Source organism: Cydia pomonella, chromosome 3 (genome assembly GCF_033807575.1).
Source record: "Cydia pomonella isolate Wapato2018A chromosome 3, ilCydPomo1, whole genome shotgun sequence".
Taxonomy (NCBI): Eukaryota; Metazoa; Arthropoda; class Insecta; order Lepidoptera; family Tortricidae; genus Cydia; species Cydia pomonella.
The window spans coordinates 5856006-5883849 of NC_084705.1; the positions used below are offsets into that span (position 1 = coordinate 5856006).

General features: G+C 37.3%; 1 protein-coding gene across 1 annotated transcript in view; it reads right to left on the reverse strand.

The window, feature by feature from the left end:
- LOC133515893 (progestin and adipoQ receptor family member 4) overlaps positions 1-27844 on the reverse strand; it is a 100672-nt gene that overhangs the window by 67667 nt on the left and 5161 nt on the right. The gene's annotated exons all lie outside the window — the stretch shown is intronic.

The window sequence follows — 27844 nt, forward strand, 5'->3', positions numbered from 1 at the left end:
ATATGTTCGTGTGCGCCAAATAAAAGCGAAATCCCTCCAACACCCAAACGGTTCAAGGTGATGTTTTTATAATTCACTTTTTGCGCTTTGCTGTTATCAGTATCAACAGTTTTTGACGAGTTTTCCCCGTACCCTTGTCAAGTCTCCGGTATTGTCGGGGCAACGGAGGCGGATAAAGGCCAGTCGCGGATTGAGGTTAAGGGTTCATTCATATGCATCTGGGCAAAGTTAAAAAGTTGGTTTTCATGTTATTTGTTATAAAAAATGTTTCGATTACGTGAGCTCTTTTCTGGTATTACTTGACCTTGAGATCCATAAGAACCATGCTTAATACCAGACCACACAGATACTGGATGGCCTGTGCCTGTGACGAAGTGGTTGTCTCGGAGCTGGGGTGCGTAAGGCTATTGCCAACCGCACCCTCCGCTGCAAGAGCCCTTCCCGCGGTCATGCCTACTTTTCAATTACAAAAACTCCTCTCTGCGAATAGGTAAATGAATGGGATCGATAATCTTGTCCTATGCTATCATTAATTTAGTTAAGCATGAACTTCACGAATATTTATTATTATTATTATTTTTAACTTTATTGCACATAAAAAAGAATACAACAGGCGGACTTAATGCCAATAGGCGTTCTCTACCAGTCAAAGTCAAAGTCAAAAAGGCAAAATAGAAAAACTTCAAGGTGGATGCAGTGTCAATTAAACAAAAAACCGTAACTTTTGAGCCTACGATACAGTTGCACCTTATGAAATTTAAAACAAAAACTTTCATAAATGACTATTCCTGTATATTTTGTATGTTTTTATCTTGAAAAGGCTGAAAATAGGGCTTAGGCCATAACGTAAGATATTTAAAAGAAAATTCTTCGGAATTTTTCTACGTTAACTAAGGTAATTAAGGTAACAATTAAATCGGTTCTTATTTAAGTTCATGTAGGAAAAAATACGGTCTAAACTTTGCTTGTAAACCAGCAAAAAATAAAACTTTACCTGAATATATTATGTAAGTTTTGAAATCTTAAACCTATAAAGTAATTTTTGCGCATTATGTACAGAATAATTTTATTACATAAACGTTGACGTCATATATGCACTCTAGCTTTCAGATATCTATTGAGTTTTAATAGCGAATGTTCGCTTTCCTCGGTAATGACTGCACTCATAAACACCTGCGGAAAGCACTAACCAATGCAAATGCGACTGTAACGACGAAAACACAAAACCTAAAATTAATATAGCTTGTGTTCTGCCAATATTATCTGGAGGGGAAGAGTTGACACGGAGCAGGGAAACTTTATTTACGTGAATCGTAATTTGAAGTTGACTCACAGGAAGCGATTAAGTGCCTGGCGGTACGAGCGGCGTAAACCCTCTATGTAGGGAATTTCAAATTCTAATCAATATTATCAACCATTTAGTAACAAAAATATTAAATATTCTCAATTTTTGTTAAAATATTTGCCAAATAAGGTAGCTCTTGTTTTTACCTCACTTTTAAGTCAAAGTCTGGTGGTGACGTAGCTTAATATCAGTTATTTTTTCATGTAAAATAAAGAAGCACAACTCCAATGTCATCTGCGGGAGTCGTACCTTCATTTATAAGATTTAAGTATAGCAGATCGCATGGTACGGTACGGAAACAAAGTTTGGGAAACAGACAATTAATTTGCAAGGTGTTTCGGGTTCGGAGAATTGTTTTATTTAAGTTAAAAACAATTAAAATCCGGCCGCTTGAAAATTAACGCGAAATTTTACTTTAATCAATAACGCTCAGTTTAGTACGTAGAAAAGTAGATACCTTAAGTGAGATTTTAATGTATTTACCATATGTATTTACGTTCACTAAAAGATAATTGAGATAAACCATAATACATTAATAATACACATCTCAACTGCTTACCTCAAACTAAATATTGTACCATTTGTAATAACGAATTTAGCCAAACAACAAACGAACTAAATTATAATTTGTTCTACTAATGTGCTTGATTATCGCTACGCAATACGACTACCAAATAGCGGATATCAAATATAACTGCGTGGATTCTACCCAGGAATAATCCCGACATAAGTGTATGTTCAGAAAATTATCCATAGATTTTCTATATTTGTTGCATTACCTTCTATTATTTCATCTGAAATACTTCATTTCCAATTAATTTTTAATTATTTCTTGAACATCTCAGGAATCTTCTTATAGGTAGAACATTGAAAATTTTGCATTTAAAATTCCCAGGAACAAGGTTAATCTCCCGCGGCATGTTACTTCTCGCGAAACAAAATGTATACCTACTTGTACGATCCTAGCATCAAACACGACACGAAGTTTAGTGTCGTACCTGTTGGTCGACGTAAGTAATGATGCGAGATATTTCACCCGCGGGACTGTAATAATAATTCCATTACGGTTATCGCGAAGTCATCGCAAAAACTGGGTTAACCTGCTGGATACATAGGTAGGTACTTATGTATGAACAAACATTGAAATCATGTGTGAAAAATAGACGTCATTGTTTGCTTGGTTCTATAAAACCATTGTTTGCATTTAAGTAAGGACTTTCGACGCCTACGTAACACTTGAACTTATAATTTCGTATAATTTTTGTTGCAGCTAGATAAAAAATTTACCCCTTTTGAACGCTGTCCACGCCAAAAGTCATGAGCTTGAATTAATTGCAGTATAATACAAAGCCCTATAAATACTTGGAATAGCGAAGTTTATTTTCGATACATAAAATCGGAATATATTAACAAAATTTTAACTATGTATGTGGGTGACGACAGGCCATTAGGCGGCTCGATTGAACCAGCGAACCACGTCCGTGTGCGGATTTATTTTATTCCGGGGACGTTCGTGCGCGTGGTAATTAGCCGCAGATACATTTTTCATGGCATGGCTTTCAATTATTCAGCCAACGAGCTGCGCCCGCATTTAGCCGTGGATGGGGACACACCAACCGAGCATGTCGATGTCGTGTGAAAGGGTTAATTTTATTGCTATCAACAGATACATGGACACGAATATTTGTTTCGTTTTATTGAACCTATCCACAGTCCACAGTATCCACACCCATCTGTATTGAACTATGGTGGGCACTATATTCGAAATCCTCTGGTGAGAGAGGACATACGCGCATAGAAGGACGTAAAGGTTTGATGATGAGTATAGGATAGGTAAATAACCCATGGTAGCCAGACATCACACTCGAATTGGTTTAGCACTAACTGCCTTATTTCGAACACGAGCAAAACGCACTACATCTGCCTTAATCTGTCTGGCCGGCAGGTTAGGCAGCTGTCTGTAATAGCGAATAGAACTGTAATCAGCCAAGTTATAAACTCAAAATTCCTTGGCTTTGAGCTGGACAGATGCCTCACCTGGGGTGGTCATATATATAAAATGTGCAAAAAACTCGCAATGGCATGTTTTGCGTGAAAGCGGTTGGCTCGAACACTTCCATTTGAAATGGTCCAAGCGTGACTCCTACAGTAGGGAGTCGAGCTGTGGGCTTGTGCCGCCGATTGGGAGAGGGTCTGCAAAAGCACGCTGTTCGCGCGAAAATTTGTGTCTCTCAATGTCACTCCGCGAGCCCACTACTCAAGTCGTTGGGAATACTCGTACTGCCCTCGCTAGCTCGCTAGCGCTACTAATAATGCAAATGGCAATAAACACACGCGAAGAGGTAGACTCCAATCTAATTATCGAAGCTCCGCGGAGGTACGCAACGCGAATAGAATACTTTCCCTTGCATCGCACAGACTTGCGAAAAGAAAAAAGCTAACCCATGTAATGGGTCGAAAAGTGTACCACAATTGCCTTCCGCGTGAAATTGTTACTGCAAAAAGTGCGTCAATGTTTAAAACTAGAATTAGACAATGGCTCCTCAAGCAAACGTTCTATGACTACAAAGAGTTATTTATAAAAAAAACCGATCGCGATATAGAATTAAAATAATATTAAGTAGTACCTATTTGACATGTAATTTTATATTATTAATAAATTATGATTACGATAAACCTATACTTTTCTAACAAGGCATTTTTTTTTCTCTCACACGGTAAAAAAGAATGACAATTTTAAAATCCTGAATGATCCGTTCAATTTCTATTTAATCAACTTTAGGGATGTTGAGTTCTTACCAACCTTTAAAAACACACATGAAGGTAGGTGTGTCTTATTAAAACAAAATCAAGTGAAATTTCAAAGACGACGAATCAAAGAGCTTTCTAACCCATTACCTAAATGCGTGCCTGAGTGTATTATTGTTCTTTATCTACAGGTGTAATCAGGGCAAGGGTGGTGGGAATGAACTCCGCTATTAGGGGCTGAAAAAATATCATTAGTACTGTACTTGCACCGTCACTGCGATGTTATCTACGCCTACGAATGTTACAATGGGTCATAAATATTAAACGCGGCTTCAAAGTGAATTTACATTCCTACTTTCCTACTCGTGCACAATCGCTGCTTCGCTGTTTGGTCATATTTTGACAGCACTAGAATGAATGAGAACCTACCTAGAAACTACAACGCATACCTAGAATTAACTGTATTTCTTTGATATGTAAGAAATATCTTTTAGAGAGAAAATAAGTTTAATATTTACGCAAAACTTCTTTCAATGTCACACATCTAACTAATTTTCATTTAGGAGAAATATAAGGATATATTTTCTTTATTGTATTTTTGGTAAAGAACTAAGAACTTACTACTATAACAGTTTTGGAATCGTATCGTATTTTTTAAATCTTCATTTAAATATTGGACAATTTTATGCTTTTATTACGTATAAATAAATAAATAAATAAATGAGTGTGGACAATCTTATACAAATCGACCTAGCCCCAAACTAAGCAAAGCTTGTACTATGTGTACTAGGCGACGACATGAATACGTATATAGATAAATATATACTTATATACATAGACAACACCCATGACTCAGGAACAAATATCTGTGTTCACCACACAAATAAATGCCCTCACCAGGATTCGAACACGGGCCCATCGGCTTCATAGACAAGGTCAGTACCCAATGATAATGATAATGGTCGTGTGATAGGACCTACATATTATGAACGACTTCCAGCCGATATAAGAAGTGAACTGTGTGATCAGACATTCAAACGCCGATTGAGAGATTTCTTGTTGGATAGACCGTTGTATTCTGTTAGCGAATTTATGAATGATGCATAGATTTTGACGATACTCTACAGGAGAAACTATATTGACTATTCTTGACATTATTTTAAAATCCTAGTATCCAGTAATTATTAAATTTTCAAATTGATATTTTATTGATTATGTTTTCGGATATCTGTTTTGACGATCATTATATGAATTCTTGTAGATTGACATGCCTGCAATTTATGATGTAATCTGTATTATGAAATAAATAAATCTAAATCTAATCTAAATCACCAGGCCAGACCGGTCGTCAAACCTATTTATTTAGTTTTAATATTTTGTATTTTTGTTTTAAAATTACAACACTAGTATCTTATATTGATTAACGATGGTAACGTTTACTGCCATTTCCCTCCTTATTTCTCCGTTGACCCCAAATCGCTACATCCGGTAACTGGTAGAGCTGGCTCGCGATAAATTATATATCTACAATGCCTCTATTACGACGATGATATAATCTAATTGGGATTGGATTGATAAAGTTAACGAAAAACAATTTACACTGATTAGAGGTAAAAGTTCTGTAAAAGTTTTCATCAGTTATGACTTACGCATGTTTTTATTATACATATATTGAGATTCATAGAAAGTAGTTAGCCAACAGAAGCCGATTGTAGGACATAAGGTCTCCCAATGACTGATGAAACAATAGCTCTTAAGGTTAATTTATGTCACCTATAGGTACCACCAAATATCTAAGATAAAATGTATCATTGATGTAAATATACAGAAGTCTGCGAAAAATCATATTTTTGGAAAGAAATGTATACAGTCTTTTATGGACAAACACACTAAGAATCAACCTCTTACTTAAAAGCAATGCTTAGGGCCTCTGTTCCGTTGCAATATTGCATTATTTTGTACGTTAACGCTTTCTTCTGCACAATGGTGCAAATCACCAAATTGCGGGTTCTAAGTAAAAAAAACCTTTTCTTTGAAAAAAACCAAATTCACAGAATTTTTCACAGCTTCAACTCGATACCTCCACGCGTCCCCGAGATAAAAGGTCTTGTCTTGACTCATAGACAGACGGGCGGACGGCCAGACGGACGGGTGGATAACAAAATGATCCTATAAGGGTTCAATTTTTTCCTTTTGAGGTACGAAACCCTAAAAACTCCTTATGGGTTCTTGGTGTAGCAGTGTCGCTACCAATCTAATTTACATTCCATTTGATCGTACCACGAATGGAAGCGAAGGTTCGTCAACGTCTGCCAATTTCCGGCGGCAGAACAGTGCCGATCTGTTGATTTCCGGCCCGGCTCCGGCCTGCTTTACCAGCTTTTCCCGGCAAGCTTGTGTAAGTGTTTCACGCTTAGCACCCAAAAGACTGCTGCAAATATGTATTATATTAATACGGGTCAATCCGGAAGCAGGACATATGGAATTATGATAAGGCAACTTCACGCCTTGAGGCAGGAGACAAATGGACACCAAACATAAGTCTCGACCACCAATGATGATAAAAAGGATGGAATTACCATAAATAAAATCATACTTTGTGCCTACCCTTAACATACTATGTATGTAGGTATGTATATGCAGTCAGTATGCAGTTATATATTTATATGGTGAGCAAAATAACATGCTGTATAAAACTTCAATACCCGAAACAACATTTACATAATTAGGTACCTAGGTATTAAACAAACATTCTGTAATCTCAATCAATCAATTTGTGGCCGATTTTAACCTAATTGAATCTTATAGACTCTTGTTATCACTACTGCTTTTAAAACCTTAGATTAAAGCGAAGAAAAGAATTACTAAACGTACAAGAATATGAATAAACATGACTACCTTACCAATGAAAGTTCGCAGTGTTCGCACTATGGAGTGTTGAATTAAAAGGAGTGAAATCTCTTATGGTAGAACTGTTACAAAAGTGTCCAGCTGTCAGCTATAAATAATAGATACAAATCTCTCCAGAGTAGTGCAAGAGTAGCTAAGAACCTTGTTTTTTTTTCAAGAATTCTAGGTATTGTAGCGCCACCTATTTAAAGTTTTTTGATAACACTTTTTGGTACATGGAGATTCCATTCCTTACCTCCACCTTCCATAGTTCGCACAATTACGATTTCTACAAGTTCAAACAATGCATCAAGTTGTCATCGAACGCTGACAACTATCGATCGGGCTCATTAAGCGACACGCTGCATGTGACGGGGCCTAGCAATTATAACTTTATTGTGGGTCATCGTTCTAGAACTTCCTACTTCCTAATAGTAGCACTGCAATTGAATTATAGGTACAGTAGGTACATAAGTAGGTTGAGGTAGGCACTGCAAATCCCTGTGCGGTCGATGGCCCTATACGGGGCGCCCATTTGGGCCTTCTCCCTGACCGCCGAAAATCGGGCGGTCAGGCCCAATTGCGAAGGCCACAGCGGGTCATGGCGGTCAGGATGGCGAGGGCATACCGCTCCGTCTCCCACGAGGCAGCGTGCGTGTTGGCGGGGACCTCGACGCAGCAGCGTCGGCGTATTGGCGTGTCACCGATGCACGAGCCAGTGGGATCCAACCACCCTTGGAGGAGGTCAGACGGTGGAGACTTGACTCCCGACGAGTGCTCCTCCAGAAGTGGAAAGAAAGGTTGAAGGCCCCAATTGCCGGCCACTGGACCGTCGAAGCTATTCGACCCGTTCTGGAGCGATGGGTCAAAAGAAAGGGGGGTTTCTCTCCTTACACCTTACTCAGGTCCTCTCGGGGCATGGTTGCTTCGGGAGATACCTGTGTAGGAGGGCGACACGGGAACCGACGATGCAGTGCCACGACTGCGGCGACGCCGAAGACACGGCGCTACACACGTTGGCGGTGTGCCCAGCGTGGGCGGAGCAGCGGGCCGCACTCGTGGCCATAGTGTGGAGCGACCTTTCCTTGCCAGCGGTGGTGAAAGCCATGCTTGGTGGGGAGAGGCCATGGGTGGCTGCGGCCTCCTTCTGCGAGGACGTGATGGCGCAGAAGGAGGCCGCGGAGCGCGGCAGGGAGGAAGATCCGGCCTCCCAGCCAATGCGCCGCAAACGTGTCGGGCGAAGGCGGTTGGCATATGACCGCCGATTACCCCCATAAGGGTTCCTGTGGGAGGCAGGACGGGGACGTCTGCCGCCTACACAAGGGTCCCTGCGCAGGCGGGCGCGATGCATGATCAACGCGCCCACTGAGGTGGAGGGGTGATATATATTCCCCCACGAGTCGAGTCCGAGATACGGGAGTCCCACATAACCATCCCAGGCCCGTCCCCGCGTCTGGGTGGTATGCAAAACGCATTTCCCCTCTTAAAAAAAAAAGGCACTGCAAATCCCTTCAATTATACGTACAACATATACGCATTCTTTCAAATTTCGCTTCGCTTCGCATTGCTTGTGGAACCGATAACTACTCTCAGGCATCGAGTCACGGATTGATTCTTATCGGAAGAAGATATAGGAAAACCGTTGGTTGAGCACAATAAACTATTATATATAAAAAATATCTAATATGTTGAAAAATGATCAGATGATGATATCTAGCAAACGGTACACTCACTGGACGATTATCAGTTCTACTCGCGACGTACCTATTATTTTCACGGTGAAATACGAATTTAAATACGTTCTTTCCGAGTTCAAGCCAAGTCTTTTAAATGAAAATTAAAAATTCTTCAGCTAGACGCAGTGCATGGATGAAATACATCACCACCGCGATCGTGACCGGGGAATAAAGTGGCTTCAAATGTGTAAACTAAGCCTTTATAGATCGCAATTTTCTCAACCGATTCTCATGAAATTTTGTAAGAAAATTCGCCAATTATATGTATATTTTTTTATTTCCAGAATGGCGGAGCCATTGAAAGTAAGCGAGGTCTACATCTAATAGAGCCACTTGTATTTATAATTAAGCACTAGTATAATATAATGATGTTATTAAAATAACTTCCACTCGGCCGCGGCCAGCCGGGGACGGAAGTCGGCTGCGAAATAAATAGCAGCGCAGCCCTCCACAGAGTAATGTAGCGGAAAAGCGCATCATCGACGAACAAATTTCCTATCAAAGCAATATTTCCTTTAAAATTAAGGGTCACATTTAAAAAAAATGTTTATTTCTTCCAAAACCATAAGAAATATTATAATCGCGATATAAATATTAATGGAAAAGTATGCGAAAAGAAAACTAGAGAGGTGTATGCTAGTTGTAATAACAGGTTATAAATTTGATCTAACTGTGTTATGGATATGATCTGTCAGTGTCAAAAGTGACGTTTTTGGTTTAGTCATAGACAAATACCTATAAGGCTTCCGGTTCGAGCGCCATGATGGACACCTCGTAATTAATTCCTTTGTTCTTTGCTCGTTAATATTGTTTAAAGTGTAATATCGATAGCTTTATTATACAGTAAACTAATGCGGTACTGTGCAGTGAATGGAGAATTAATCTTAAAACGCGTTTAACCACCATTTTGGATTCAACTGCCGGTAGTTCACGTGCTACTTGTTAAGTCCAGCTATCGCTTTACAAGAGCTAATAAAATCACCGTACTCTGTTTTGTACTACAGTTCGTTCGCGTTTAGAATGCAGTAAAATCATTACAAGCCGCCGGCCTAGCGATGCTCGTAACCAATCAAATCGTTCCCAATTAGAAAATATGCCTTCAAATGATCATTGTCAAACTATATTTTCTAATTGGGAACGATTTGATTGGTTACGGGCGTAGCTAGGCCGGCCGACAATAATGATTTTACTGCATTCTAAACGCGAACGAACTATAACCGTATAATTTTAGTCGTAATTTAAAGCTCCCAATACCTTGATACCTTGTAAGTAGGCACTGTCACCACTGGCTTGTCTAATTTAAGACAATTAAGCACTTTATCCTAAAGTTCTCAAAGAAAAAGAGGGCAAATTGGCTAATTGACTACGGCTGTAGCCCAATGGGTATTATGTTTGACGGCGCGCCACAGCACCTTGTATTCGTATACCGTAAAACCACCCAACTATAGTCCAAAGCTCCCAACTATGGTCCACAAATAAACTCAATTTTTCTCGTTCAGGTGTGTATTTTACTATATTTTTGTAGTTCTAAGGCAAAGTATGTTTATAAATGGAAGGTAAAACTAGGAGAAAACCACAAGGAACATTGGTATAGATACTTAATTTCCTTTTGAACTTGTGGACCATAGTTGCAGTATTGGACTATAGTTGGGTGGTTTTACGGTACTCGTATTATTGTGAGGCACTTACGACATTAATAAAAGGATGCCATGCAAACCCGTGTAAGTGTTGAAGATATCGATTTGCGGTTACGCTATTTTCACTTTATATTTTCTATACACACTCACGCTACATTCTATTTTTTACATACTTAATTCTGCATGAAGTAATCATACGGTTAGTAACAGCTTAAAAGGTGAGGGATTGAACGTTCCAATCGCGACAGCAATATGCTGCAACAAAAATATTTTTTTTATTAACCATCTTACATTGAGTGGGAGCGGAGGTCGCGGGTTCAAATCCTGGCTCGTACCAAAGAGTTTCTCGGAACTTATGTACGAAATATCATTTGATATTTACCAGTAGCTTTTCGGTGAAGGAAAACATCGTGAGAAAACCGGCCTAATTCCAACAAGGCCTAGTTTACCCTCTGGGTTGGAAGGTAAGATGGCAGTCGCTTTCGTAAAAACTAGTGCCTACGCCAAATCTTGGGATTAGTTGCCAAGAGGACCCCAGGCTCCCATGAGCCGTGGCAAACTGCCGGCACAACGCGAGGAAGAAGAAGAAGAACCAACTTACATTGACAGTTAAACCAAACATGCAAGTTAAATACATATAAAACTTAAAATCTAAAAATAAATAAATAAAACTAATCTTAAAATAAATAATTAAAAACTATCCCCCTGCGGCATGGTGCTGTAGATGCTGGTAGCATTTCCTCGTTGTATCGCAATACTTATTCTCAGTGCGAGGAAGCTGCCAGCTCTACGATCACCAGTAGCGTCTGCTATTTTTTTGGCTAAATCCTTGAATAGTGTAGACGCATTCGGACCCCACGGGCCAAGGGTCTCGACGCCAAAAGGGACGAAATCGTATTCGGGGCCGAGACCCCTATATTTGATCTTTAATTATCGGTAAGTTATGGGTTACAAATATATATTAATACTGATTAGACTAAACTTATCACTAAATTTAATGAATATTTACAGTTGTGGGCGTAGATATTGAATTTCGATTCTGATTGTGAGAAGAGTAGAATTATGTAAAATAATGTTATTAATATAGTCAATTGCAATATATAGAGGACTAGTGACTCGCGTTATTGTACTGGTAGGGTAACGGCGGCTATTAACGCGGGTATCAAAATCGACGTGTAACACCGCGGTGTTTACAAATACGCATTTTGCAAGCAAACAGATCTATTCTCTAAGAAATAAAGCATACACAAAACAAGCTCATTCATTGGTCTATCGTGCCCATTAGTGTGCATTTGTGTGAGTGTAACAAAAAACTCGCGATTCGTCAGTTTGTGCGACGGCGGCGCAAGAACCGGTTGTTCCATACAGACGCGTGACTCCACAGGTAAGTGCACTCCAATCTTACTTAGTGTTTTACGTAATAGTTATGGCAAATAAACTAGTGCAATGCCTTTTAAGAGGTTGTGTATTGTTTTCTACACGATTTTGAATTACTTTTAACTTAGTTTTTGACCGGGAAATACGTTTAAAATTGAAAATAAAATACAGCGGTGATAGGCGCCAATTACTTCTGTGGTAAGTAATTCCGTGGTATGCCACGTTAATAGAAAAAGTGGTAGTTTTGTTATTTACTCTTTAGTTTTGGTACAAATTATCAATTTTATAATTTCTTTTATTTATTCCAATCTTGATCTATTCACGCTATTAAAGAGCTATTTCCGTGGTATGGAAAGTATTCAACTAACCCTTAATTTTTAACAAAAACTTCAGCACCGATTTCCTTGTTTCTATGGAAACCCTTAATCTGTCAACTTTTTTTTATTTTGAGTTAAAACCTAAAATTTACTTGCCTGTTATGTGATTTTGTCTTTACAAGAAGCTTGTAATATACGTGTTTGATTTGATTTGAAAAAACATCTGTGTTTTATTCTTTTTATGGGTCGGAATTAGGTTTAATTAAACTCCAAATTAAGCCTATTACCGATGGTATGATCAGATTACCCTCGGTAATAGAATGTATAGAAATCTATTACCGACCCAGAGAAATATCGAATGGGTCGGTAATAGGCTCTTAAAGAGTTATCTATTACCGAGTGACTATTTGGTATTGTATTGAAATATCGCATTTAGGGTACCGCAAGTACAGATTTCGTTGATAAAATTTAGACTTCAGTTATCATTATCAGATTTAAATTCTTCTGTTTTCTGATTCAGTTATTACTCTGACAGACAAGGAAGGGTACCCAACTGCCGGACAATTCCGATTAGATTTTTTTTATATAATTTTATTTATACAGTAGTCCAAAATCTCAGACATGATTTTTTTTAGCTATAAGAATCAGCAATAAGAAAAGTACTGTGATTTGTTAGTTATAAACGGGTAAATTATAACACATAATATGTGAGAGACTTTATTTAACTTAATTACCTTATCAAAAATATTAGAATTAAATTTTTTATAATGTGGACGTTTACCATTTCACTGTGGTAAACTTTCACTCAGGTGGTAAACGTCCAGCTTATAAAATTTCGACTATAATTTACGCTGTGCCTTATGAGAAAATGTTACTTACTTGTTTTTTTTGTGCAGCTAATTATGTCAGTAAGACAAACTCTTATCAATCTTTATAGCATTTAAAAATTACTTTATTTAATAACAGGCAGGCCTATTTGTCATATAATGTCCTTAGTAAAACTTTACTAACAATATTTTTTGTTGTTTTACATGTAAAACATTCAACTTATAACTTGTTATAAGTACAGGTACTCGTGGGTACTTGGTAAGTTAACTATTTAATAGTATTTGATTGTGCCAAAGTGTAATTATAATCTCTTCGAATATATCTCTTATTTTTAAACATACTCCTATAGTTTTATTTTTTATTTTTGTGTCATTATTACATGACAAAAAAATAATATACAGAACCCACGTCGTTATTATTGTTTTAACCCTCGGTATTAGGTTTCGAATTATGAGTTTGGTTTCTGTTAACGAGTGCAGAAAAATCATGCCAATTGTACCCTCGGTAATGAAAGCTCAATTCGCGATAATAGAATTACAGCCTGTCCCTTGCCACGGTAATAGAAGATTTGGTCATTTTGGCTTCAAAAAATATTTTAATACATATAATAACCCAAAATGAATCCAAAAACGTGTGAAACGGAAAGTTCATTAAATGCTCTGATGAAAAAAAAAAATTCCTGGCTGTTAGACAGCATTGATACCCTTAATTTTTGGATCTCTTTTGAAAAGTTCCTTAACTACCACGGTAATAGGTGCCTTTACCCTATTGGGAATTACGAACAGGGGTGTAATTTATTGCGAGGCCGGAGAGTAGATCTAACAAATGTTGGTGGTACCTTACAACGTACAAATTTCATGAACCTGTTTTTTTTACTAATTTATACCTTTGAGATTTTTCCGTCTATTTGTAGTTTAACAAAATATTACTTGCCAAATTTCATAATTATAGCACGTTCTAGGTCAACGGGAAGTACCATATGCATTTTGGTTCCCTTGATAGTGTCAAAATATACGTTTATTTGCGGCATAAACGGCTATATCTTTTTCTACGTTAACTTAGAAGTTTGATTTTTTTACAACTTCAAGGAGCTGTAGACCTGAGTATATGGTTTTAATTACAACTCGATACCTCCACGCATTCCTGAGATAAAGGGTCTTGACAAGTATAGACGGACGGACAACAAAGTGATCCTATAAGGGTTCCGTTTTTTTCCATTTGAGGTACGGATCACGAAACCTTAAAAACTATTTTACTTTCGAATGCTGCAGGTACTTCAAGACTTTACAAGACAAGAAGAAACGGCGTGGGATAGTACCCAAATTGTCGAATGGTATCCAGGGGGCCTAGCCAAGATGACAATCGTTTACCGAAAATGAAACAAAACGCTGTCTCTCTATCGCACTAATAAGGAAGAGAGTCGAGAGACAGAAAGCGCTTCGTTTCGTTTTCAGCCAACGTTTGTCATCTAGGCCGGCAGGAGGCCTAGCCCAGGTGACAATCGCTATTGTAGTGCGACAGTGACCGTTGCGTTTCGATCGCTACGGAGCGTTAGCGATACTCATTTGCATGTTGGCTACGCGGCCTGACCCTTTTGAATCATTCAACCATTTCTACTACTAAATTTTTAGGGTTCCGTAGCCAAGATGGCTATAACTGAACCCTCATAGTTTCGTCATGTCCGTCCTTCCGTCTGTCCGTAAGTATGTCATAGCCATTTTTTTTGTGAAAGCTAAACGTTAAGTTTTGGTTTGATATTGTAATGCTTTTAAATTTCATAAGCAAAAATAAGCTTCCGAACATTGTTACAACCTTTTAAATCCAGCGTTCGTAAGCCAAACTGATGCTGTGGAGGTATGATACAACCTTAAAAGCTCTAAAAATAGAGGCCAGGTTTTCATGGGAAGTTCAGTAAAATCAATGAGCAGTATTTGTGTACATTTCAGGAACTGTCTATAGGTAAGGTAGTTATTATACCTGTGATATTTTGATCCAATACAAATTGCATGTCTGACCCGTATATGCTACAAAAGCAAATAAACCACTAGGCCAAGCCGGTTGCATGTCCGACAGTCTGCATATTGCATGCGCTACGCTTCGGAAAGCCGTCGAGCCTTAACTCAACCCGTTAAGAGTTATATTCGAATGACAGTTGGGCGGCTCGTCACCTTGTTGACCGCCTTATTTATTTAAAATACATACTTTCTCATTTGTACTAGCGCTAGACAACTAAAGTGATGGTAATAAATAATGTAGACGGTAAAGATATGTGACCAATCACGTCTTTATTTACATTAACTTGAATTATGTCAGAGTGACCTATTAGAGTTCCGTCAAAATTCATATGAGCCTTTATTTTGTCGCAAATTCATTGCCTGTTTTAGTAATCTTACACAGTGATGCACAGTGAGTGTTCCTAGCCTAGACGGTAGTGTTATTGCCTACAAAGCAGGATAGTTACCCGGGTTCAAATCCCGGTCGGGGCATTTAATCATGTGTTTGTCACAAATATTTGTTTCGCACTTATGGAATATTTCTATGTATTTAAGTATTTATCTATTATGTATATACTCGTATGTATATCGTCCTCTAGTACAACATAAGCCTTATTGAGCGTACTGTAGGACTGAATCGATTTATGTATGATTGTCCCGTACTTTTTTTTATGCATGGCATGAAGTAAATAAAGGAGGTTCCTTAAAAACGTAGGGCGACGGTCTGGTCTAGATTGCATTGAACCTGTATGGGAGCAGTGAATATCCCTAGGGAGACCTTCGTCCAACGAGGGGTAGGTATATTTTCGTTGAAAAGAAGTAGAGGAGCTGAACCGGTCCGAATCACACTAGCCACATGAGCAGTTATGTTACAGGTAAATTACTGAATTGTGTGATTGCTACGAGCAGCAGGTACCTAATGAAGACACATCTATAGCGAACGAAAACTTGGGGCCTAAGATAAGGATCTTAATTACGTTAAGTCAACGTGACCTTCCTTTGTCAAACACCAGTATTTTTAAACAGTGAGAACTCTGTAAAAGTACAAAGTAGATATTATCGTAGACCTATGCGTATTGTTTATTATGCAAGCAAAATCTAGAGATCAAATAAATTATTAATTCTGTACTTCTTTAATAAGAACGAGTCTTGAGTAGCAAACTTAACGGTTCAGAAACGAATTGTTCCGACAAGAATACTTAATGGAAAAGTTGCTTAGCTTATTCACATTTTTACGAACCGATTATCGACTTCTTTCGCCGCAGTCATGGTTAATGCAATACTTAGTTCGAAAGTTTTTTTCGATTGCTGTTAACAATCATGAACCTAGACTTGCGAACAATGAAAACCGGTTACCTACTTCATAGTGAAATTTGCTTAAAAAGTATCATATTTTCATTTATCTTGTTGTAATTCAGCGAAAACTTGGAAGGTAACCGGAATTATGATCAGGTAAGGAAATTCTTGTTTTGTATTCAGGGGGCTAGGAGGATTGTATTGATTGCGGTTTGGGTCCGGATAACCGAAGGTAATCACAAAGCCTTTACCTGCCCAATATTATTTAATTATTGATAACAACATAAATTACCAATTTTCTTCCTCCTTACAGTCTCTTGGATACGACAAGTCCTTCGCAGTGCGTTCAATGAAGGTGTGGAATGAGCTTCCTATTTCGCTCAGACGCACAATCGGTTGCGTCGTTCAAGGGGAGGTTAAAGATTATATGGTTATCTGACTGATTAATTTGCCTGTTTCTATTATATAGTTGCTTTATATTTTTCTACTTCTTTCCATTTCTTTTTGTGCATCTTTATTATTTTGTAATAAATAAATATTAGAGGACATCTTACACATATCAACCTAGCCCCAAACTAAGCAAAGATTGTACTATGGCTACGATATACATACTTGTATCGATAAATACATACTTATATGTATATATAGAAAACACCCATGTCACAGGAACAAATAATTGTGCTCATCGCACAAATAAAATGGGATTTGAACCCAGGACCATCGGCTTCATAAGCAAGGCCACTAGGCCAGACCGGTCGCCCGTAATACCGGTCGTAAATAATACATGTTTATCCCATAAATTATGTATGTAAATTATATCCTTTGTCTTTCTGGTACCTTGCTGTATATGTCGCTGCATTTTTCACACTTTTTTTCCTCTCATCTACTCAAAGATTAACTGGAAGCGACCCCTTTAGAGAGAGAGAGATAACTTCGCTTTTTCTAATTGTATGTTACTTGTAGTAAGTGTTTTTGTACAATAATTTACTTTTACTACTTAATTATACTTAATGTGTAAAGATCCTACACAGCCTAACGTAAGACTTAGGATAGCCCATTTTTCCATTTGTCATCAATTATAAAAGCCTATACTAACAAAGCACGTACTGTGGATAAACATTTTGAGTTTTTTTTGTAGTACATATTGTGTTGGAGACCTACATAAATTAATTTTAAAATTAAAATATAAAATTAAGTGACAAAGCATATTTTCCGTTTTATGCTATCGAGATGCCACTGTAAGCATCTAACATGATTTAGTCGTGAGCTCTGGCCAAGCTTAATTAATAGCCAGCTGTAGCACGTCCTTTTGTACACCGAATGGATTCACTGTACAATAACGAACACCCGGTTTGATAAGTCAGTGACTTTTTGCAAAAAAAAAATTTCATCTTTTTTAGTTTTATTTCTCTACATAATCTCCTTTCAACTCCATACACTTCATCCAACGATGTTTCAATCCCTCCAAAAAATATTTTTTGTCAAACCCTGAAAAATATGCTTCAGTTTCAGCTATGACTTCCTCATTTGATGAAAATCTTTTCCCACCGAGCCATTTCTTCATGTTTGGGAATTAAAAAAATCACATGGCGCCAAATCTGGAGAATAAGGTGGGTGGGGCAGTATTTCGTAACGCAATTCTACTAATTTGGCTGTTGCGACTGCTGACGAGTGTGCAGGGGCATTGTCGTGGTGAAAAAGGATTTTCTTCTTTGCCAGATGTGGCCGTTTATTCACAACTTCTGCGTAAAAAAATTCCAACAAAGTAGCATATAAGGGCCATTTATTGTTTTACCATTTTCCAAATAACCCCTTGTCTGTCCCAAAAACAGTGGCTATTACCTTTCCTGCCGAATTAACGGTTTTCGCTTTCTTTGGGGCCCGTTCGTTAGCAGAAGTCCATTGTTTTGACTGATTTTTCGTCTCTGGCGTATAATGGTGGTTCCACGTTTCATCTACCGTCATAAATCGACGTAAAAATTCATTAGGATTACGCTTGAATTTGGCTAAGCATTGCTCGGAAGTTGTTTCACGAAGTCGTTTTTGATCGGCTGTCAGCAAACGCGGCACCCATCTTGCGGAAAGCTTTTTCATATTCAAAATATTATGCAAGATATGAAAAACTCGTTCAGATGAAACGTGTACAGTCTCAGCTATCTCACGAATCTTCACTCGACGGTCATCCAAAACAATATCGTGATCTTTATTCACGACATCATCAGTGGTTTTTTAAACAGTTTTCAGTCTCTTTAATAGTTTTTCCACGTAAAAAGTAATGTTTAATTAATACACAAAATTCGCTTTTCTCCATTTTCCAACAATTTTCCGATCGTATTTGACATATGCCTCAACAACTTTTTTATTGCCCCGCCTTTAAAAAAAACTGCTAGCTACGAAGGAGTTCAGAATTGTAATTAAAAAGTTTATTTGTTAAAATGATTTTTGTTTTACATAAAGTCACTGACTTCTCAAACCGCCCTCGTATATCATTGAAGCTAAATACGAAAACCAACACAAATGGCTATTCAGTGAAACTTGTCTACACGATTAGCACTTCATGACCCTTAGCTGACATTTTTGAAAAAATAAAATATAAAGTTCAGTGACAAATCATTTTCAACGTTCTAGTCAACCTTACCGAGATGTCACTGTAAGCCTCTATAATATGTATGATTTAATTGATTTAGCCACAGCTCGGGCCGCGCTTAATTAATTGTCAGATGAGCACCGTGCTTTGATCCACGGCGGCTTCATAGCCTTCATAGATGGCGACACTGCATGTATTCACTGTGCAGTAAATAACATATGTGAAAATGTGAAAGCTTAACGCAGATGGTGCTGGAACGGTTTCGAGTAACAGGTAAGATTTCGTGAGTGCGAATTGCAGTTTAGACAATATATAGAGAAATTTCTTGTTTATGGACTTGCTTCCAAGTAGCAAGGAACTTGTTCATTAACCTAAGTAACGATGTAGAATTTATATCATAGTAATTTTCTACGCTCTAGTCAGCCTTATCGAGATGTCACTTTGAGCCTAGTACTAATAAAAAAAAATATAGGACATTATTACAGAAATTGACTAAGTCCCACAGTAAGCTCAATCAGGCTTTTGAGTTTTGGGTATTTAGACAACGATATACATACATGTATATATATATATATATATATATATAATTATTTATATACATAGAAAATACCCATGACTCAGGAACAAATATCCATAATGTGCTCATCATACGAATAAATGCCCTTACCAGGATTGAACCCGGGACTATCGGTTTCATAGGCAGGGTCACTACCCACTAGCCCAAACAGGTCGTCTAATAGGTGTATACATATGAATTAGTCGCAAGCTAGGGCCCGCGCTTAATTAATTGTCAGATGAAGAGCACCGCCCTTTGATCCACGGCGGCTTCATAACCGGCGACGCTGCATGGATTCACTTGTCAGTAAATACCATCCCCTTAGTAATTGAAGCTAAACAGAAAGCTCAACGTAGGTAGATGGCGTTTCGGTGAAACGGTTCCAAGTGATAAAACAGATTTCGTGACTTTAAATTCTAGGTGAATTGTTTGTTTATATTTTTAAACGCTGCACTGTTGCAAATAACTTGTACCTATTCATATTTTACGAATTAACAGTAAAAACCAATAAAATATGTCTTAAATAAATAATCGACATGGTTTCACAATGACTTCTGTTGTAGGTGCTGTAAAAAAACATCCGTGACTTAGGAACCCTTGCCCTTGTCGGGATTCGAGCTCAGGACGGCCAGGACCTCAGGTCCGTATAAGCAGAGTTTACGATACTGACGTTGTTATCTAAGTAAACTTATCAAAAACTTGCCTATTAACATTTTACTATTAAGTGTGAACAAATATTTGAACAAATGAACATATTATTAATGTGAAAGGTAATATTTATTGATGTTTCTTCGGTCTGATTTGGAGCCACAAAGTCTACATTGTAAATAGGTTTCGTTCCGTCGATCAATCAAGAATATTGACAGAATATTGACGGGGAAATTTGTATTTGGATAATGAAAGAATGTTCCATTGTGTTATTAGGAAACAACACATTAACCGCTTAAGTACTTGCTGACTAAACACACTACTAAACAAGAATTGAACCGTTTTCTTTTTTGTATCTACCACGTCGGTGGCAAACAAGCATACGGCCCGCCTGATAGTAAGCAGTCAGCCTATGTAGCCTATGGACGTCTGCAACTCCAGAGGTTTAACATACGCGTTGCCGACCCATTAAAAACCTGTACACTCCTTTTTTGAAGAACCCTATACTGTAGACACTCGGAAAACCAATAATTAAATATATAAAAAGGCACTTTTTACTTTTTGCTTCTTTGTAGTCATATTTGACATACGATATCGGATAGAACAATGTGAAAACACTCTTAAAACACTACACTTAAGTGATGTGTGACTAAACATAGTCATAGTGGACAAGTCTGTGGCGTGATATCCACATTATTTAAGAGAAAGGGAATGTCGCCGCTGTAATGACCCAACCTCCTTTTTTACTCTTTGGTATTTTAGAACATTTAAATAAGAACATCACTTATGTCATTAATTTTTTATTGTCAAAGAAAAGTCTATATAATACATGCATATATGCAAATTGAGTTTATTTTAGCCGCATCTTAAGTTTACCTTTTGATGGCGTTGACCTGACCTTTAACGACCCAAAAACACCCGGATACTCTAAATATACACAATATACGAGTAGCTAAGCAATCAACACTGGCCTTCACCAAATCAGCTAGTTGCTACAACTAGATTTTGTAGGCCGCAGTTCGTTCATCTTGCACACGCATCGCAATTCCCCTCTCAACCTAGCCGTAATTCGTATTCATAAGCTCCAAGTACCAATCATTGTAAAGTAGACCGTTGCATAAAAATCACCAATCATAAACACATTTTCCATAACAGTTAAAAAACAATGATTTGCTTTAGCGTTATGCGTTGCTCATAAATCTACAAGAAGCATAAACTCGGAATCATTAAGAATGTGGCCTCCATCCAGCGGAACGAAGCAATTAAATGCTAGTTCCCAATAAGCGCTAGAATCAGTATTGACAAATGTAGTAAGACTAGTAATAATCCAGGATGTTCGAGCTGTTCGTAAAGTTGGTTCTATTTAAAAGCGCGATACGTTATCTTTAATTAAAATTTATTTACCAATAAAGTATTGTGTGTTGTCGCCTTGTGTTAAAAATTTCCAGGTCATCGATTTATTTTCCTGCACCCCTAGTGTACATTTATTCGATAGCGAAACGTGACGTACGCGTTTGCGTTAAATCTCATTTTGTATGGGATTTAGAGTTTCCAAAACGTCCCGCTTGGCGCGCTGTTTCTAAATCCCATACAAAATGAGACTTAACGCAAACGCGTACGTCATACGTCACGCTATCGAATAAATTTACACTAGCGGTTCTGGTCTACCCATCGTTTCACTTTGGCGCTAAGAGCCATCGGATCTATTTTTTCTTTGCCGCGTAAGGTTCATTTAGCTGGTGCGAGAACTCTCATGCGAGTTTCATTATATTGTGGCATTTGATCGATTGACTGAATTGGATGTACCCTAACTTCAATAGTCCGCAATGTAAAAAAACTCGAATGCGAGTTCGCGAGCCGTCTAAATGAGCCCTAATTGTCAAACGGGATCGGCCGGCGTAGCGCGTAGCCCGTAGTAGCCCGCGTAGAGCTACGATAGACTGTAACAACTGGGATGACATGTGAGCAAATAAGATTTTCATCACGCTTCTTCCTATAGGATGTTTTTCTACGCAGGCGTGAAGGGCAAGCGTGTTCCTCAGAGAGTATTTTTATGCATAAAAAATGGTTTGCCTACGACGCATATAATATTAAAATTTGATGAGTATTTATAAAAAGTATTTGCTGAAAGTTTTACCATTCTTTTGTGTGATTATAATTTTCCTCTTGTCAGATAATCCAAAACGTACTTTAAATAGTAAATATTTTATTATGATAGTATAATTATCGAGGTTTTTATAGTTTTGAGTTTACTAAATGCCTCGTTTACATTACGTAAATCTTGCCCAACAAACATTTTAAGTGTTTTTTCCTAGGCTGAAGCTAAGCTAAGCTTTTATTTTTAAGTAAAAATTACGTCCTGGCACCAAATATTTTCACGTATTGTAAACTTTTACTGCCAAGTCAATATTTTATTATGATATTACGATTATCGAGGTTTCTATCGTTATGAGATTACTAAATACCCTTTTTATATTACGTAAAATCGTCTCTCTTAGTGCAAAGCTCTGTCGGCAATGAAATTAAAAATTCCAATCGGCAATAACCAAACAAATAACAAACCCGTACGCCACCTACCATAAATCACAAGACCCCTTTAAGTTTAGCTCTGTTTACAACAAACACTGAACAACAAACAAATGTAAACACTATTAGGCTCATATCAAATATGCACAAGATTTTATCAACTAATCCGAAAGGAACAATCTGTGAATTATGTGCAAAGAAGAAGATAAAATAACAAAGGGCCCGAAAGGTCGAAGTGCATCATCGAAAAACCAATAATCAAGAGATATATTAGATAAAAGGCCAGGTAGAAAAATACCCGCTATAATGTGTAAAGAATAATATATCACGCCACATTAATATACCGTAATCCAATGCTTTACTGAAAGCTGAGACCTAGGTAACCTGCGGCCCGAGCAGGTCATTAATCTTTCTTTTCGTAATGTCCCTAAATAAATATCGGCCACTCATTCCTACGCTGGTATTAGACCACCCCGAATCACGTTATTGCTTGAAACTTTTCAACAAGCTTGGAGTTCTGACATTTAATGGCCACTTTATTTCTATTCGACCGAAGTATACAAGTAGGTAATTTTGATGCCTTACAAATGTGCCCTTAATAAATCTCAATGACATACGCAAACATAATTGGTACGGTATTAAATAAACGTAAAAGCCGTGAGATTTCTTTAAGCTAAACAATGACAAGTATTACGAATAAATTATTTTTACTTACTTACTTGGTTGGCGCGATGACCCATAATGAGTCTTGGCCTCCAACACAAGAGCACGCCACTTTGCTCGGTTTAGAGCAAATAAAAAAGATATACCTACCTAACTATCTACCTAAAAATAATAAGCATTCGCTTCTAGTATTAGCATTTAACTGCGTATTACAATAAGCACCTATACTGACGCTAACTCGCAATAAGTTGGCGCTAAAATAGAATTAACATTTCCAAATTACGGTTGGAAAAGTCCCTAACTAAATAGCACCCAGTAATTCTGTTCTACAACTAACTCCAAATTGTTTTCACGGCTGAAACTTTTCTACGTTCAATTGATTAGGTATATTTTCCAACAAATTATTATTTATGAATCCCCAGATGTGCTCAAATTAAATTAAAAGGATTTTGCGGCACGGATAAGCCGCGCGAAGCTAATTAATTGCTTGAGACACTCGTTTTAACGATGTTAAACTCGGTGCGGTGCGGTGTTGAAACGCTGACACAACTCATAGAGTAAGAAAGAGTACCTACCTAATCACATAATCCCATAATCCCGTACTACCTAATATAATCGTTCATATATAATAAAGGCCGTGGCAGGATAAAGGACCATCTTAATTGTGCCTTAATAGATTTTCGATGACTCATTAAAAAATAAAAAAGGGGTATTATTCCTCCAAAAAGTCGGAGGTGTATCTGTTTTAGAAGATACAAAGACAATATTGAAATTGAAACATATTGACCTAAACTAAGTGAACCACACATGTAAAGCACGAAATAATTCATTCAATTGAAACGGAACTATTCATGGAAAAATTCATGGAAATTCAAGGAAAATAAGAAGAGGCGAATGCTGAAATTTAGTATAGCACTTACTAATGACGTGGCACAGAATCAGACAAAAATCAGGCCGAAAAGCTATTAAGGCACAAGTTGGTCCCTTATCCTACCACGGCCTTTGTTTGTCAGAAGAAGAGATCTGATCACAGTTAATATTCACGAAACAATTCTTTTTGAGGCGTTTAATTTAAATGGTGCTTGGTACTTTACAGCTGAGAGATTCTACTCGTTTTCTTATCAGCTTAGTTTCGCAACGTCCGACAAAATCAAATCTCACCTACGAATTACTATTTACCGCAGCCTCTGCAATTCTATATTAATATTTAGGCAATAATTTTCTCAGTGAACTTCGCTTACACTAATGTAAAAATGCGATATAAACGTATCCGTTTGGTCATAGTTATTTATTTGATATCTCAAATAAATATCAAGCCAGAATAATATTTAAAACAGGTTTGTGCCTCCTGGTCAGCGTCGGGTACTCGGGCACATATTTGCCGGAGATAACGGAAATTGTTTACCAAGCTTTCCCTCTTATTGCATTCTATTGTTATTGAAAATACCCGAAGGACCTTTTTACGTTTGACATCCTTTTACTGTCTTGATTCGCAAAATGTTTTCGGAAATAATATGCTTTTATTGACAACGCTTTTTCGGGAAACATAATTACTATTAACTGTACAGTTTTTTTAGAGAGTTTAAATAGTGTTTTTCTTTTTTTAATCTTAAGAGTATAATGTTCAAAAGGGGTTCAATGTCCATGAGATTCAACATCGATTTCCTTTTTATGAGTAGGTAAATTCATCTGATATTGATAGCAGATATACTGGAGACCTAGGCTCTCCGAAACATGTCGCGCGAGTGACTAAAAACACGTGAGTGTAGTGTAAATAGTATAGCTTAGCACACGCCAAAGATACCAAAATATATATCACTGTCTGTCAAGCACCTACATTGTGAGAGAGACGAAATATACTAAAATATATCGTAATATACCGAGCCATGTATCGCGAGGTATCTTAAGATATCGTAAGATACCAAAATATATATTGTAGCTTCGTGTGTGGACTCTGTGAAATGGTACGTAATATATATCGTAAGATGCCTTGCTATATAAGGTACGGTACGTAAGCACGATAAAGTAAGGCTTTACATAGTTAGAAATCTATAAAAAGTCATTTGATATTATATAGAATGGCGTTGTAAACATGCCATAGGTATTGTATAAACAACACATTGACGATTAGTTAAAAAGGAAAGTTTAACAACATAAAACACATATAGTGAGAATTAATGCATACCCCAAATATTACCCGCCACCCCATTATTACGCCCACTTAACTACTCTCACTAACCGACGATATATCAACAGGTAAACTGAAACAAAACAAAATAATTGCTACAAGAACTACTCGGGCGCGTGAGAAACATTCATAAATGACGAACTATGTGAAAAACGTGGGCCTGGACAGTTGGCTAAACAATACAATCACATGTATATAGCCGTTGGCGGACGTTATATTTGTTCCCTATATCTTAATTTAAATACAGCTTTCTCTTTCAATACGTAAAATAGTAACAATGAGCAAAGATAGTAAGTCCCCGGTCTGAAAAGTTAAGTCTTAAGTAGTGAAGTGTCGTCATGAGTCGAGTAATCGCGGCGACTGCAATCTCGATCGATTACCGCTCATTACTCGCCAATCATCGGATAATGCATGTAATCGAGACTGATCGGAGCATGTTGGATAAAGCCTGCAAAACAGTGATTTGATGCAATTTTATTGTTATAATAATCGTTTTAAGTTAACTAGAAAAATTACTGTTACATCTCATGTATTTGTTATGCATAGACATAGAATTAAATGACTAGTCACCGTTAACCGGGGTGAATAGGGAAGGCTCCCCTGCCGTCCCTATTCACTTCGGTCGACGGTATTTTATTTGAGCAACAAGAAATCAGCTTTTATTTTTATTTTGATACATAAGAAATCGACATCTCATTTGATTCCGGACTTAGGGGCTTAAATATAACTTAAATGTAAAGCATTGACCGCGTGAAGATAAATAATATTTAACAAATAACTACATTACATTACTTAGTCTTATTTATCGCTATGCTTTGAGGTAAGAAAATACCATCGTAACAGAATTTGGCCAGACGATCTAGACGGGTTCGCCTGTCACACCCTTTTAACTTCTGCGCCCTTTGAACCTGCTCAGCTATAAAAACTGGAATGGAATGACCCGATGAATAAGCCATTCTCCAGAATATTTTTTTGATAGTATTCGTATCGGATGATGTCTGATTATAATATGTATAACCAAGCAATTTAATGTTTGTGTGATTAATCTGCGAACTGAATCTAGTATTAAGCCCATGTTTAAAGCTTGTGTGTAGGTGTACAAAATTATTTGTACGCGGTTTTAGGTATATTCTATTTACTTTATATTATTCTCTCTACAAGTTCTATCCAGATCTTTTTAAACATATCGGTCGCGTAGCAATTTCTACTAATGATTTTTTAAATCTTTTTTACGGACCACAATGTAAATTTTGTTAGTAATGCCTATATATATAGCTCGGTGCTCCATACAAACGTAGTTACGCTCTCTTTTTTTTTTAATGACTAGCTAGATTGATCTGTAACTTGGTACTTACAATAGGATAAGGTATATCTAGAGCCGTAATTAGTTTATGTAGCCTCAGTTACCATGGTTAAGAAAATACAGCGAATTTAAGATTTTCAAACAAAACTTGTTTTTGCTCTATTTCGTTTGTTTTATATGGTGGAGTAATATACACTCGATATACATATAGAAGAGATTTCAGATATACTTCATGTCGTCGTATGCGCAAAGTTTCATTATAATCCAACACGTATTTTTAAAATGAGAACGAAGCTCCGTTTGTATGGGAAGGTGAAATTCGGCCGAGCTTGCCGGGGACTCTTAAACCAATTGTCATTAAAAGCGAAACAAATAAAGTAGCGATGTTTAAAAAGTCGTAAAGATAATGCCCACGGACATTAAGACGACGACTGACGACCGCAAATGTTTATTCATTTCGCAGGAATTAGGAGACCATAAATCATAGGGCGAAGCCACATTTGACCTGTTTCCGGGGACCCTTGATATGGCATCTGTATTATTATAGTATTTTATGCAACCGCTGTGTAAAAAAGGGTAGATAAAAGTGAGTCGCGTGGGTTGGAATACGCCACGGTATCGTAAAGGAATACGCCACCAGACTTTTTTGACTTACATATATATACAACATTGCATAGAAGACTTTTTCTACGACTATTGACTTATAAATAAAATGCAAAATTAATTTTAAAAACTTTGAAAGCGCAGGATACGTCAAAATGAAAAACATTGTCCATGGACCATTTTACCATTTTACATGTGTGTAGTTTACCATGGTAAACTTCTTATCTTTAATTGCATTGGCAGCAATGCACTTATTTAGATTGAAAACTGTATTAATTTTGATATTGTTAGGTTGATAGCCATTAATCGCAGTATCGTTTTAGCGATTTTAAATCACAAGTGTTATTATGAGGAATACACATTTTAGACTTTTCTTCAAACCTATTATGTATGTTCTTCTATTAGTGTTCATGAATAGTGTGTCTGACAGATAACAGTAGAGGAGTAGAAAAAGAGTTTTCGTAGTAACCCACGCCACACGGCTTATTTGACCCTTCTTATTATACAACGGTTGCATAAAATACTTTAACAGTACTCTCGATACTCTGAAAATAATCGCCCTTTTTGGTTTAATGGTGACGCTTTATAACTGACGTTATAACT